Raw genomic sequence first — 17263 nt, 5'->3', positions numbered from 1 at the left:
AGAAGTTAAATTTTCAAAAAGAAGTTTATGTTTCGCTTATGTCTTTTTCTCCAATACAACATCGTATTTATACCTGCAAATATAGAAAAGATAACCGCGACTGAAATTTTTTTCGGTAGTAGTGTGCCATCTAGTGGCTAGTAGTCATTACGGTGTTAACGAGCGCCATATAGCTGCTAATTGCAGAAACCAATTCAACCATTTATGTTGGTTGAAAACAACGTTTTATTTCTCTAATTCAACTAAAAAATTAGTTGAATGGATATGAAGCGTGCCTTAGCTAAGAAATGACAGCACGTTTAATTGGTGAATTCAACTAAAAAAAATAGCCATTTCAACAAATATTTTATTATTATTATTAAGAGAATTAGAATTAACAAATCTAAATTAGCAAAAGTAAGATTTTTTTAGTTGTCTCAGAAAATACCTAACTAAAATCAGAAAATCAACTAATTTTTTCGCCAAAATGCTAATTTCGGTCTTTCCGTGCACGGATTTTTTTAACACGGTACGTAACCCCGTGTAAAAAGAGACCTTAGAGACGTGTAAAAAGAGACCTTAGTGTATTATGCTTCACCGATTTGAGTGAAACTAGTTCAATTTTGAAGAAGGAATACACTTTCGGGCCCTTATTACCGTTCTCACTCCACTTTCACATTCACTTCACTTACATGTCACTTCACTTGATTTTACCTATTACCGGCATCACGCATAGTGAAGTGATCACTGTGGTGGAAAAAACTAATTTTTTCAACAAAGTGTTGGTGGCGTGATGTTCATAATGACATCAAGTTCATCCAAGTAATTACTTTTGTCTCTGAAGCGACTTCCGTAATAAAGACCTACATACACTTCACTTGATTTCCACCGTGAAGTGATACCCATAATAAGGGTCACAGTCAATTCACTTGGTTTTCACCGTGTAGTGACACCGGTAATAAGGGCCTCTATTCGTCTCACATTCACTTGGTAGTACTATTCTGTTTTTTTATGTGAAACACATTTTTATTTTCTATATAGGGGTGCAAATTAGAAACTCAAGGAAAAATACACGTTAAAATGTGGTCAGGTTTTAAATACTTACAGCTCAGTATATTTTGTATCAATTAATAATATACTTACCTTACCTAACAGCTATAGGCCTGGGGTGTCCTTTGCTGTATCAAGAATACGTCTCCACATAACTCGGTCCATGGCTGCTCGTCGCCAGCCACTCAAGGCACGGATGCTTCTGAGATCACCCTCCACTTGATCGATCCACCTTGCTCGCTGCCCTTCTTTTCTTCTTGTACCAGTCGGATTAGATTCAAGAACCATTTTCACTGGGCTGTCGTTCGACATCCTTATGACACGCCCAGCCCATCGTAGACGTCCGATTTTAGCTGTCCGTACGATGGGTGGTTCTTCTAGCAGCTGTTGCAATTCGTGATTTATACGCCGTCTTCCATCTACACTCCGCCGTAGATGGTCATCAGTACCTTTCTTTCGAAAACACTGAGGGCGCATTGGTCCTCTGCCAACATAGTCCAGGTCTCGTGGCCATAGAGAACAACCAGTCTAATAAGCGTTTTGTAGATGGTCAATTTCGTGCGGTGGCGTACTTTTCTCGATCGAAGGGTTTTTCTGAGTCCAAAGTACGCTCGATTCCCTGCCAAAATACGTCTCTGTATTTCTCTGCTGGTGTAATTTTCGGCGGTCACCAGTGAGCCCAAATACACGAACTCGTCAACCACCTCGATATCGTCACCGTCTATCAATATTCGTGGTGGGAGGCGTAGTGTTTCTTCTCCAGAGCCTCTTCCTCTCATGTATTTTGTTTTCGACGCATGTATTTTGCCAGTCCGATACGCCTAGCTTCAGCTTTCAGTTGGATGTAGGTTTCCGTCATCTTCTCAAGGTTACGTGTTACAATATCAAAATCTTCACCGAAGCCAAAAAGTTGTACGGACTTTCGGAAAATCGTGCCACTCGTGCCAAAACTCGCTCTTCGAATCACACCTTCCAAGGCAATATTGAACAAGATACAAGAATCGTGCCACTCGTGCCAAAACTCGCTCTTCGAATCACACCTTCCAAGGCAATATTGAACAAGATACAAGAAAGTTCTTGCCGTAGCCCTCTCCGAAATTCGAAGGGACTCGAGAGCGTCCCAGATACTTGGACGTAGCACATCACTCTATCCATCGTTGCTTTGACCAATCGCGTCAGTTTATCCGGGAAACCGTATTCGTGCATGATCTGCCATAGCTCTTCTCGATCGATTGTGTCGTATGTCGCTTTGAAGTCAATGAATAGGTGATGCGTGGGTACGTCGTATTCACTATTCTTCTGGAGTACTTGTCTTATCTCGAATATGTGATCCGTTGTGGCGCGGGCTCCAGTAAATCCCGCTTGGTACGGCCCTACGAATTCCTTAGCTATTGGTGATAGACGACGGCAAAGGATTTGAAAGAGTACCTTGTAGGCGGCGTTCAGCAATGTGATTGCGCGGTAATTGCAACAATCTAGCTTATCGCCCTTTTTGTAGACGGGACATACCACTCCATCCATCTATTCCTGCGGTAGAATCTCCTCCTCCCAAATCCTAGAAATCGTCCAGTGCAGCGCTCTAGCCAGTGCCTCTCCTCCATGTTTGAGCAGCTCGCCTGGCAACTGGTCATTGCCGCGGCTTTGTTGTTCCTCAGCTTGCCGATCGCCTCAATTATCTCCGACAGATCAGGTGCTGGGAATCTGTCGTCGGCTGAGCGTGCACCCAGATTGATTCCTGTACCGTTCTCTGTATCTTGTGCTTCGCCATCCAGATGCTCGTCATAGTACTGCTTCCACCTGTCGATCACCTCACGTTTGTTCGTGAGAAGGTTACCACTGGCATCTCTGCACATTTCGGCCTGTGGCGTGTAGCCTCTGCGTGAGCGGTTCACCTTCTCATAGAATTTCCGTGTATCATTTGCGCGGTACAGCTGTTCCATTGCTTCGCGATCTTGGTCTTCCTGGTGGCGCTTTTTCTTCCGGAAAACTTTGTTTTGTCTGTTCCGCGCCTGTCTGTATCGTTCCTCGTTCGCTCTAGTGCGGTGTTGTAGCATCCTCGCCCTTGTTGCATTCTTCTCTTCGACTAACTGCTGACATTTGCCGTCAAACCAGTCATTTCCTCGATTCGATAACCTCGTACCTAGAACGGTTGCAGCAGTGCCTCTCACGGCGGACCTTATGTTCCTCCAGCCGTCTTCAAGAGTCGCCGCGCCAAGCTGCTCTTCCGTTGGTAGCACTAGCTCCAGTTGTTGCGCGTATTCCTCTGCAGTACGAATGCTACGTAGCCGCTCGAGATTGAGTCCCGGCGTTCCTGTGCGACGAGTATTGTGCACCGTCGATAGTTTTGAGCGCATACAAACTGCAACAAGGTAGTGGTCAGAATTAATGTTGGCACTGTGGTAGTTGCGGACATTGATGACGTCGGAGAAGCATCGCCCGTCGATGAGAACGTGGTCGATTTGATTTTCCGTATGTTGATCAGGTGATCTCCAGGTGGCTTTGTGATTATCTTTGCGGGGGAAGAAGGTGCTTCGAATTACCATTCCTCGGGCGGCTGCAAAGTTCACGCATCGTTGGCCGTTGTCGTTTGTTACTTCGTGCAGGCTCTCCAGCCCGATCACAGGCCTGTAAATTGCCTCCCGGCCTACCTTAGAATTCATGTCGCCGATGACGAATTTTACATCCCGCCGTGGACAGCTGTCGTACGATCGTTCCAGCTGCGCTTAAAATGCTTCCTTCTCGTCATCGGGTCTCGTCTCATCTGGGCAGTGCACGTTGATGATGCTGTAATTGAACCAACCTCTCCCTACCCTAAACAAATTAGATAATTTTTTTCGAGATATTTCTACCTGTTGTAGGAATCTACCTACTTCCGTTTCATATAATAGGAACAACATTGCAGCATTCTTTCAATAATTAAAAAAACCTGATACACTGAAGAAGAATATAAATTGTATTCGAAATACGTATATGTGATGTGACGTTCATTATACATGATTTACAGTGTTGTGAGATACTTAGTGAATTTGTATAGTGACGTGATATACTTAATTTGGTAATTTTAATATTACCATATTAATATATTTATCCTTGTAAAATCATTCTGTTCAAACCAGGCATGGCAAAAACACGGATCCGTTCTGCACGGTACTCACCTTCACTCGTGAGCACACCACCAGGAGTATTGAATGTTACGCTTCGTGCCCGTGTTGAAAAACACACACCGAACGCAGTAGAAAAAGCACTCGTAGCGGTGGTCGTGTAATTGTCAAACACCGGTGCTTGGATTTTCGGGCAGCACTGAAGTCGAGTGTTCCTGACTTCGGCAAACACCGAAGCCGAGTGTTTCCGATTTTGCCACATACGTTGCTTGTACTATAAGCACATATAGCGCCACGGTATAACGAAAAATGCGTTTGAATGATTAATTCTTTTTTCATCAATACGCGTCTGATTGAATTCAATTGATTGACAATATAACTAACGCATGGGTGCTCTTCGGTGCCTTCGCGAAATTGAAAACACTTGGCTCCGGTGTTTAACGAAACTGAAAATACGCGGTTTCGGTGAATGCCGAAGCTTGAAACACCAGTGCCGAAAATAAAACAGCGCCACGAGCACCGTGGCTTCTGATATTGCGTTTCGTGTTTCTCTTTGTGCACTGGCACGCACTGGCATTCTCAGTACACGCGGTGGCGGTGGTTATATGAAGCACGCAGTGCAGTGCAGTGTTTGGAAATGCCTGGTTCAAACACTCAAACGAAAAGTTAATTAGCGCAAAATTAGTTTTTGGAGACACTCTTTTTGATATAGTTCCGATGTCATTGTCTTATTTGTAACGAAAACATTCGTTTTTTTGCCACAGCTGCAAATGCCCTGCCAAATCATAAATTTTCTTGCAAATTTGTCGGCAAAGACAAATTTAAATTTGGCTGGAACATCCCCCCGAGCCGTTGCCAAGTAAAATTTTTGACCTGGGATTTGCGCGACGTCAGCCTTAACATAGGTTTCATCGTCCATCAGACGACACCCGTCTTATAGTTTCCGAGCATGAATTTTGACCACACTATTCTGTTTTATAGTCCGATTTGGCTGTTTGCTAGCTCGATACGACTTGATTCCTTCCCGGAGTCGAGCTCTTCTCACGGTACTATGGGCAGCACTGAATTTTTTGGCCAAATCACGGTCCGACAGATTACACAGATAAAAATATTTTGTGATTTTACATTTATTTTCATGCACATATTTGGAGCAGGCAATTAAATGGAAATTTACATTATAAAACGAAGCGGTTTGTAAATATACAGTCTTGTTCAATGAAAAACTAAATGAATTTTAATGTAATTTTACATCAATCATGGTTTTTAAATCAGATTTCCGTTTCAACTGATGTCTTTTTCATAGTACTATCGGTTTACATGTCGTGTAAGTTTCATCTTTTCTTTCTGTGTAGGATTCCTCTTAATCGTGTTCAAAAACTTATCACGCAGTTTCCGATCGACAGTTCCACTCCGACGATTGGCTTGAGGCTTCCGAATCATCGTCAATGTTTCCTTATACCGTTTGATATCGCGCCATACGGTATTTCTGGGCAATTTCAGCTATTTAGCTAGCCTTGATGCATACCACAATGGATTTTCCAAATAACTGTGCACAATTTTTTTCCTTCTTTCGGCTTCCATGTTGATTGTTTACAATGTACAGTCGATTTACGGAATATCAAAAATCAAACGTGAAGCTGACGAATTTCCTGACACGTGGGCGCCAAGAACTTCCAAATCCGTCCACCAAGAGCGCCACAATATGAGAAAAGGTTTGTTCCAATTCTAAATGAAGCAAGGTTTAGCAGTGAATAATGGGATAGCTTGCACAATTCACACAATCGATCAACTAATTGATATTCGGAAGTATAAAGAAAGAGTGTCAGTTTTATTCGTATTCACGACATCCATTTATGTCCCTGACATAACACACCCGTACTTGTTTAAATTCAGGACGTATTTGTTCATACTGTGGATTATATTTTGCAATGAAACTAAATGCAGATCATCATCGAAAAAGTATCCACAAAACAGAAAAAAGATCATATAGGATTTTATGTAAACGTCGGGAGAAACTTTGTGCAAGGCTGTTACTGATGGAAAAACTCATGTATTGTGTCTTGCTTGATCTGGTGAACCTCATAATCAGGAACCGAATTTCCACTGGTTAGCACAGCCATGGATAGAAGACTACTTTGAGTGTAACTTTTTTAGTTTTTGTAACAGTTATAAATATTTAGTAACACAACAGGTTGTCAGTAACGGCATGCAATACTTAAGTCTATTGTAGCGTTTGTTGTACTTACTAATTGAAAGTGCGCTGACGCGACATGGAAATAATTCAGAGTTGATGGGTGACTAACATTGTATAGTTGAGAGTAGTCTAATGCACGTCAAGAAAATAAATTAGACAATAACCGAAACCATTTGCTAAACTACTGTGATATTCGTAATCAAGAATAGTTCAAAATACATGTTTCTATCTAAAATGTTTTTTTCAATTACGTTGACAATAAACTAAAATTTGAAAACTTTCTGTCAAGAACAAATTTGAATATGAATGTGCGAATAAAAAAATATTTTCGTTTTATATCAGTTATAGTCGAACCGACCAATAATTATATTGATGAAACAATAGTCGACGGTTCAGAAATTTATGATAATAGTTATTTGGAACTATTTGATAGTGTTCCATAACGCTTAATTTGAGTGCAAATGGTTACATAGAATCATTCCATCGCAGCACGAAAACGCAGCCGTCGTTCCGAAAAATCAATACCCCACATAAAAAGACGAAAAACCCTAATGGCTGAAATTAAACCGTTCAACGTTAAATACACCCGCTTTGTCATAGTGTGATTCCCCATTTTGAATCCTGCTCTGCTCGTACGTATTTTATTACCCAACCTCGTTTACCACCCACACCACCCACGATTTTCAATCGCAGTCCAGTCGTCGAGGAAATCCAATTCATTTCATTCGTTGTTGACTCTTGCGTTCGATGCGAAATGTTGTGATTGTACACTTTTCCTACCATTCTCATTTGTATCTCCCCTGTTCACCCTGTCCCACAATGATCTCCACTGCTGGCAGGTACTAGTGTGGGTGTGCTAGTTGATGTTCAGATTGCACAGCCAAACCGAAGGCATTCTCTCACTGTCATGCAATATTTTTTTCAGCAGATTACTGTCTTTTTCTTTCCTGTGAATTTGGCGAGGAATCCTTTCGATATCAGTTTCTCACTAAAACTTTCTCTCTCACTCTCCCTTATTCTTGTCGAGAACAAGTGAGCACCGAGTGCTCTTTGTACGTATTTTCCATGTTCCGCTGCAAACTCCGCCCTACTCAGAGGCGTGGCATTCGCGGATTAAATAGGCAAACTACGTGCGGCACAAGAAGCAATAAATAAACATCACGGAGTGTGAAATGTAGAAAGAGGAAAGAGCGTATCATAGTTCACCGACCATTCGCTCAGCTGCTCCAGTCGATCCGGCTGCCGTGGGTGGGTGGGGTAAGCTTCGAAGGATTACTGCGTCTATGCCGGGAAAGGACGGCAATTCGGATGGAAGTGGTGGGCCAAAGTTGTTGGTAGAATCCTTTTCAAGCGCTTAACGGTGTGGAAGGAGAGTTTTATATCCATCGATAAAGATTATGATGTTGACTTTGCTAGGTACACTAGCAGAATTTGGTGAGTTCGTTTGTGATGGTATTAAAAAATAATTGTTTTAACGGACGTAGACTTTTATCTAATGGTTCTGTCAAAACTTTTCGTATCCACGTCGCGTATTCCATTAAGAGTGTATCCTTTTTGAATAAAGAATTTATTGCATTCTTTTTTTCGAGGTTCGGTCGCAAATAATTACCTTTTACTCATCAGTGCGTAGCTGTTGCAGTGTTGTTAGCGAAGTTTAGTAAATTTCAATTTTGCTATGTGGTTTATTTTGTACTTGCATTAGATTCTCCATAACTTTATAATTTTTTCTGTGAAGCATGGAGGGCTGAGTATTGTGTATGATCTTTCATATGTTAAGTCATATGCCCAGTTGAATTAAAATCAATCGACACTGTCGGCCATAATTCGTTTTGTACACGACGAAATTATGTTAGCAGCCGACATGTATGCAATTATATTTATACACTGTGCTTGTTTACGTTCACTGGATTTGGGTATTGAAACATTTTAAACCAAATTTTTACTTGCATGCATTTTTATAGCATTAAGTTTCGCTTGGGATTGCGTTATGCATCTATTCGAGTTCACACTATGGCTTTATCAATCTGCGATTTTGATGTAAGCTATAAAAATATTTTTCTAATAAAACGTGTTCCTTCAATAAAAAAAATATAATCTTGAGCATTCAAGTAAACAAACAAGTGCAAACAAATACATTTGCTCAAAGCAAGCTTGTCAGAGCGTGCAATCGTTTTGTATCGCTTCTTCAACCTTTCCCTAGCAAATTTCGTGTGAGACTGAAACATAAGCGCTAATATTGCTTATATTTATAGATTCAAGCGTTTTCTCAGTTTTACTTTTGCTTTGAATTATGAACCAGAGTAATGCTTCCTAAGTGATATGTCGTTCAGTCGGTGTTGAACAGTCGTTCGCACCGCACGCGTATAGCTCTTGGCTCCTGGATTTTTTTTCTGGCTACCTAGAGTTTCATTGATTCAAGGCTTCAGTCTTTTTCAAGGCTACCTGAATCACTAACTAAGTGATACAAAGAGTGATATTAGAGTGACTAAGAAATTAATCAGCCTTTTTTAAGGCTAGCTAGGAGTCTAATCGAAGACTAATTTAGCCTAGTTAATTTAATTTAAAATTTCATTAATTTCAAAAATGCCCGCGTCCAACCGGAAAGGCAACAAGCCTAAGGCTAAAAATAATTCAATACGGAATAAATCACAATCCGTTATTCAACATTTTTCTAATAACATTCACGATCTTATAGAATCTGAATGTAAAAATAAAAGACAACGGACGGATTTCCCTTCCGTTGATCCTATGCCGTCTAACAATATTTACGAGATTCTTCCTGAATCCGATTGTAGCGACATAGAAGAAAATTCTTCAAAAATTCCCAAAATGGACGCTTGTCGTTCTGGGAAGAAACATCAATCTATGCCACCAGTGACGGTGATGATTTCCGACTTCAAAGCATTCCGTACTGAGCTTTCTACTTTTCTCCCGGAAGTAAAAGTCTCATTTCAAATCGGACGAAGAGGAGAATGTCGAGTCTTGGTGGATGGATTGGAAGATTACGAACGTCTTATTCGATATTTGTCCGAAAAACTTCATAAATTTTATTCATATGATATAAAATCAGACAGACCCTTCAAGGCTGTCTTGAAAGGATTATCAAATGATCAAAGTATTGATGAAATTAAAAATGAACTAAAAGAATTGCTTGGTTTTGCCCCTTCCCAAGTAATACTTATGGAAAAAAGAGCGAATGGTACTTCTAAACCACGCTCTGGAATTTCCCATGAACTTTACCTAATACACTTCAATCGAAGTGATGTAAACAATTTGAAAACTTTAGAAAAAGTACGTTTCATTTCCCACATTAAAATTCATTGGGAACATTATAAACGGCATAATCGTATTGCTAACTTAACGCAATGTCGTCGTTGCCAAGGCTTCGGTCATGGAACCAAAAATTGTCATATGGATATACGGTGTTTGAATTGTGGTAAATCGCATTCGAAAGACGTTTGTCCAATGAATGAAACCACTGATAAATTTTCATGTTCAAATTGCAATGGAAATCATAAATCCAATTATTTGAAATGTCCTGTCAGGGAAAAAATTTTAAACGCTCGTTCGCTTAGACAACAAGTCAAATCAACGACCTTAAATTTACAGAATATACCTGAAAATTCTTCTAAGGCACCTGCCAATTCGTCTTCTAACGAAAACAATTTATTGACAGGTAGATCGACCTCGTCATCATCTTCTTCTAATGTCAGTTATACTGGTATATTAGGTAGAAATCTTTCTCCTATTTCTTCTAATGTAAATAATCAAAACACAGGACCGCCTTGCAGTTCTTCTTCTAACGAAAACAATTTATTAATAGGTAGACCGGCCAAATCATCTTCTTCTAATGGCAGTCTACCTACAAATATTCCTTCAATGCCATTCGCTTCTTTAAATGAAGTCGATATAGGCGATATAACTGAAAATAAAATGATCTACCTACAAGATCAACTTTTTCAAATGATCATCCAAATGAATTCGACTTCATCACTTTTTGAAGCATTTCAAATCGGATGGAAATTTGCAAATAATATTATAATGAATTTAAAATTTAACAGTGATGTTAAATAATTATTTGAATATTTTAAATTGGAATGCTCGATCTTTGAAATCGAGTGAAGATGAATTTTATAATTTTCTCAAAGTTCACAAAATTCATATTGCCATTGTGACAGAAACTTTTCTTAAACCAAATGTAAAATTGAAAAGTAATCCACATTATGTGGTTCATCGATTTGACAGGTTTACTCGAATTGGTGGTGGAGTTGCCATTTTTGTCCAACGGCAAATTGAACATCGAATTTTACCTTCTTTCAATACTAAAGTTATTGAAAGCTTGGGAATCGAAGTTGAAACCATTCATGGAATTTATTTCATCGCTGGAGCATATTTGCCATTCCAATGCACCGGCGAACAATTAAATTTCTTTAAAGGCGATTTGCAAAAACTTACAAGATATCGATCGAAATTTTTCGTAATAGGGGACTTAAATGCTAAGCATGTCCAGTGGAATTGTAGGCAAAATAACAGTAATGGTAAAATACTTCATAATCAACTCTCAGCTGGTTACTTTACAGTTCTTCATCCCAGTAATCCTACTTGTTTCTCTTCCGTGAAAAACCCGTCTACAATTGATCTGGTTCTAACAGATCAAAGTCACATTTGTAGTGAACCGATTACTCATGCTGATTTTGACTCAGATCATCTTCCTGTAACATTCAGACTTTCCAACGAAGCTTAAATTAATCCAATTAGTTCTATTTTCAACTATCATAGAGCTAATTGGTTGGATTACAGATCTCACATTGAAAATCATGTGGATCATGAAACTATTTTAGAAAATTCTGCGGACATCGACACAGCAATTGATAATTTGAATCATTATATTATCGAAGCTAGAAATCTTTCAGTTCCCAAAGCTCAAACTAAATTAAATTCTCCTATCATCGATGACAATCTTCAACTGCTCATTCGGTTGAAGAATGTTCGTCGACGACAATATCAACGTTCTCGTGATCCGGCTATGAAAAACATAGTTAAGGATTTACAAAAAGAAATTAAACATAGATTTACTCTTTTGCGAAATGAAAATTTCGCTAAAGAAGTTGAACAAATTAAACCATATTCTAAACCTTTCTGGAAACTTTCTAAGGTTCTTAAGAAACCTCAGAAACCAATTCCTGCTCTCAAGGAAGGAAATCAAATACTTCTTACAAATGGTGAAAAAGCTCAAAAACTTGCTCAGCAGTTCGAGAGTGTCCACAATTTTAATTTAAACGTTGTGAGTCCTATTGAAAATGAAGTCTCACTGAAGTATGATCATATTTCAACCCAAGTGTTATCACACGATGACATTATTGAGACGAATTTTGATGAAATTAAATCAATTATTAGGAAACTCAAAAACATGAAGGCTCCTGGTAATGATGGAATTTTTAATATTCTTATTAAAAATCTTCCCGATGTTGCCTTGAGACTCCTGGTTAAAATTTTCAACAAGTGTTTTTCATTAGCTTACTTCCCAAAAAGATGGAAAACGCTAAAGTAATTCCTATCCTAAAACCTGATAAAAACCCAGCAGAAACATCAAGTTATCGCCCAATTAGTTTACTTTCTTCTATCAGTAAACTTTTTGAAAAAATTATCTTGTTAAGAATGATGACTCATATAAATGAGAATTCAATTTTTTTACCAGAGCAGTTTGGATTTCGTCACGAACATTCAACTACTCATCAACTTGTCAGAGTAACGAACATGATAAAATCAAATAAATCTTCTGGGTTATCCACTGGAGTTGCTCTTCTAGACATAGAAAAAGCATTCGACAGTGTTTGGCACAAAGGTTTAATAGCAAAAATGTCTGATTTCCAGTTTCCTATTTATTTGATCAAAATGATTCAAAATTATTTAACTGATCGTACTCTTCAGGTTAGCTATCAGAATTGTAAATCTGAATTGCTACCCGTACGAGCCGGTGTTCCGCAGGGTTCGAGTGTAGCTCCAATCTTGTATAATATTTTCACTTCTGATCTTCCAAATTCCGTTGGTTGTCAGAAATCGCTATTCTGTGACGACACAAGTCTGTTAGCCACAGGTAGAAATCTAAGAGTGATCTGCAGTCGCCTACAAAGAAGTTTAAATATTTTCAGTGATTATCTGTCAAAATGGAAAATTAAACCAAATGCAGCAAAAACGCAATTAATTATCTTTCCTCACAAGCCAAGAGCTTCTTTTCTAAAACCAAACAATAATCACATTCTCAAATTGAATGGCTTGGAATTGACATGGTCTGATCAAGCTAAATACTTAGGTTTAACGTATGACAAAAAACTCACTTTCAAGGATCACATTGAAGGAATCCAGGCAAAGTGTAATAAATATATTAAATGTTTATATCCTCTTATAAACAGAAATTCTAAGCTCTGTCTAAAAAACAAATTGTTAATTTATAAACAAATTTTCAGACCAGCCATGCTTTATGCGGTACCAATTTGGTCAAGCTGTTGTTCCACCAGGAAGAAAACGCTTCAAAGGATTCAGAATAAAATTCTGAAAATGATTCTGAAGCGTCCTCCCTGGTTTAGTACAAATGAGTTACACAGACTCACAAATATAGAACCATTAGATGTAATGTCACATAATATTATAAGCAAATTCCGACAAAAATCGATGCAATCTTCAATTGAATCGATTCGCTCTCTGTATTAGTTAGTAAGTTAGTATATAAGTTCCTTTTCCCCATTACACAATACAAGTAGGTTTAGAATTTTCCCTACACAAAAATCTCAGAATTGCGGAAGCAAATGATTCATGGTAATAACCAAATCATATATATATATATATATATATATAACAGGGCTGAAAAGTCACCACTTGTGGCTGAACACCCAATTTAAATCTTAATAATTTAATTTTAACTCATATTCCAATAAATAGTTATTAAAAAAAAAAAAAAAAAAAAAAAAAGTGATATGTCGTTTACTCCTTCAAAACCATTGTCTCCGTTAGGGAAAGCCAGTTAGCCAGCGTAGTGTTTAGATGTTTAGCAGTCGAAATAAGACACTGCTCGCTATTAATAACAATTTAATTCATATGTACATGACAATAAACGGCTTAATCCACTAAAATCGATGCGTACAAATATTTCCAATTAGTTGGTGAAATAATCTTATAAACTGAAACAATATTGACTGAGCTGTTAGTGTTCAAAACCAGATCATTTTTCTGTACATTTATTTCCTTGAGTTTCTAATTTAGACCCTCATATAGAGAACCAAGATATGTTCCACATAAAAAAAATCACAGTTAAAAAAAAATTTTTTTCAGTAGAGAGCACTAGACATCTGATATGCATTCAAGTCGTGCGAATTTCATGTTTGCGCCTAAACTAACTTGTTCCTTCATACGTTGCACTCATTCAAGATGGATAATGCTCTCATAAAACTCTAAACCCTAATGCATTGATTTAATGTAGCAATTCAATTTCTATGCACTGTTATCGATAATGTTTGATTGCAATAAAATAGCATTAAATACTAATATATAGCATGACAACAATCTGTTATAAGATAATGCTTCATTATATTTTGAATGCAAATTTAATGCACGCTGCTTTAAAGCATGGTGAATTAATGTTCTTCTACATTAACGATGTTATATTTAAGTTGAAAATGTGCAATGATATAATGCATATGGTTAGATGGGTAGTAAAGAAAGACGTAGTCCTTCGTCACAACTGTGCACGTTTTGACACGAACACGATTGACACCAAACTGAATTGACATATCTAGTCATCCAGCTAATGGACAGTCTGTCTGTCACATGAAAGCGCTTGTGCAAAATCAATCCATGGATTGGAATAATTGTTGGTTTGTAAGATAATTAAGCTGGCCTGTTTAACTCCGTGTCTTGACTAACCCCGGTCTCCCATACGCAATAAAGAGTGTATCGAAAATAAGCTATCCACATACATTTGTGTTGTACGCATGTATTTGTAATGGTTTTTATGCTCAGATCACAGCATGCTATGCGTTTGGCTGTCAGCTTTCGTTTGTTTATTTGTTTGTGCAGTTGAAATTCTGCGTTTTCAAAATGTCGCGTATTGAAAAGGAAGTGAAAATTTAGGTTCGAGTAACATGGCTAAGTAAAAAGGGTATTACTATGCGAAAATCGGCGAAGCGGTTTGGAATTCATCATGCTAGTGTTAAATCATCATTAATAAGTTTGGTGAACATTATAATGCTCTCATAAAACTCTAAAATCCTACAAAAATAAGATAATTACATAACTGTTTGTCAATTACGATCAGCAATCTTCTCATTTAGTCAGATGAATGGATGGCCACAGTAAAAGAATTTTTTAACTGCAACAATACCTTGTATTTGAAACGCAAAAAACTTGTAGTAGGTAATGTTAGGAACATAACCGTGAGATTGATTGAATGCACATTTATTTTGGTACATTGTTCTATTAATAAATTATCCATTTCAAGTTTAATCTCATAAAATTTTTGTAAAATGCTTTGGATTCTTTGGATTCTGAATTCCACGAGCAAAATTTCGAACAAATCGGTTGCCTCTTGTTTGGCGAACGGCGCACAAAGGGAATCTGCCATATGCTGATGTATGTGTGTGCCCTTTCCTCCAGCGCTAAAGTTCCGCACCGAGTCGTGGCATCCATGAAGTTGGACATCGTATAAGTGTTGTCTGATTCTGATTAAACATCGATTTTATAGAACCAAATTAATGTATATGAGGAAAACCAATTAACTCTTTGTTTGATTCTATTTAGAGACACTGAAAATGTTTAGGAACTAAACGATTTGACCGTTATTGCGGATTATAACACTATCATTTATGGCCCTTAGTATTGTCGATTTGTATATGTATTGTCTCCGATGTGTTCATACTTTAATAAATTTTTCGCACTTGTTTGAAGCAAATGCCGCACTGCGAACGGAGTGAACAATTAACATAATGGATCAAAAGCTCAAAAGAGCAGCTCTAACGGCTACAAAAATACCAAAGTATAGAATTTTAAGGTTGACTACTTCATTACTACTTGACTACTTCGGATTATCACTTTTCATTTTTCGGACCGATTAAATGTATTTGTGAGGCAAACCTTGCACTGAAACTACGAAAACAAACAAAACAAACAAAAACAAGGACAACCGCTCAACAACGGAAACTAGTGAGTGCAGTGCTCCTGTTTCAAAATCACCTTCACCATCTAACCAAACAGCAACTGCAACCAATGTACAACAAGGCGCTTCTACAGTAACTAGCAACGAGATCAAGACTGCGAATAACAAGGAAAACGAAAAGAAGACGGAAATCAACAATGCCACCGATGCGTCAATGGACGACGAGACGAGCCACGAACAAAGTGCCCCTCAATCCTCGCAGGAGGGAAATGGAAGCTCCTCTCCCCCTAGAAAAAGGGTGACAACGAGATCGAATACAAAGAATTTTTTATTTAAAAAATCGGCTCAATCGGCCACGTAAAGCTTGTACGCAAATAGGCCTGAATAAAGATGTCTTTTAAATAAAAAAAAATGTATTTGTTCTGTTACTCGCACGCAAACGGCCAGCAGCTGAATGTTGTTATCGTGGGAGTCATTTCAGGCTTCCAAAAGGTGGTATTATCTACGATATTGATATGCCGTATAATGTTCCCCATCGTTTTCCACTTTTCGTTTTCTTTTCCTCCAATGCAAACGACCAGAAGCTGGATGATACAATCTCTTTTGTTTAAAGCGAATGTTTAACAGCAGATATGCTCACAGGAGAACTAGTTGTTGTTTGTCTGCGTTTAGACTGGATGAACGGAACCTCATATTTGCTATTGACTGAAGCACCAGTTGAATAATGCCAGGTGAAGTTCCACTGTCTTGACGTAGATGGCAGCCTGCGCACCTGATATGTCTTTCATTGGATTATCATGGACGGAAGCTAGCAAATGTGCAACAGGGTCTATTTATAGATTCGGTTGATTTCAATGTTTCGCGTTTGGACCTATTTGTTCACTATTTAAACAATGTTTTTGTAATAAACGTACTATTACAAAAATCTAACATCTTTTTTCATTCGTTTCGTATTAAAGAAAATACTCAAACAGGGAAAAAGTTAATACGAAAATAAATCTGCACTTTTATAATGTAAATATACAGTGAAAATGGGCACTTACACGACTAATAAAAGATTATATGTGTTTAACATGTTAATTGCATACATAATGCTGAAATACAGTATATAAGTTTTCTTTATCGATTGAATCATTGCATCCCAAATAACAATCAAACCTTTTATATACACTGCGAATGAACGCAAGACAGATATAAGACCACTAAGTCGTATGTCTGCTTTATATTTGTTTATATAATGTATATAAGACTTGTAACATAAGATGTTATGAAACATCAGCAATTAATTGAAAAACTTGAAAATGATTTGACATTTGTGAAATAAAATATGTTATGCGAACTAAAAAAAATTGAATGGCACATATCCATTACACATGGAAAGTATTTTTTGGGATCGAACATTTAGCTTCGTATATTTTTATTTAGTATATACTCATTTTCTGGAGTTGATCCTTGGATCACGGTAACATGCATTTGTAGTCCGGTAGCCTATACACTCTTCTCTGTAAATAAATCTGTACATAACCTGTTATCTGCGCTCTGTAAGTGAATGCCGGTAATACATTTTACTTCTGTTTTAGACTAGCTTTAATTCGATGAATTTTTCAACACTTTTCAACCCTAATGCATTGATTTAATGTAGCAATTCAATTTCTATGCACTGTTATCGATAATGTTTGATTGCAATAAAATAGCATTAAATACTAATATATAGCATGACAACAATCTGTTATAAGATAATGCTTCATTATATTTTGAATGCAAATTTAATGCACGCTGCTTTAAAGCATG

The sequence above is a fragment of the Malaya genurostris genome, chromosome 2 (genome assembly GCF_030247185.1).
Source record: "Malaya genurostris strain Urasoe2022 chromosome 2, Malgen_1.1, whole genome shotgun sequence".
Lineage (NCBI taxonomy): Eukaryota > Metazoa > Arthropoda > Insecta > Diptera > Culicidae > Malaya > Malaya genurostris.
This window is presented reverse-complemented; position numbering follows the sequence as displayed.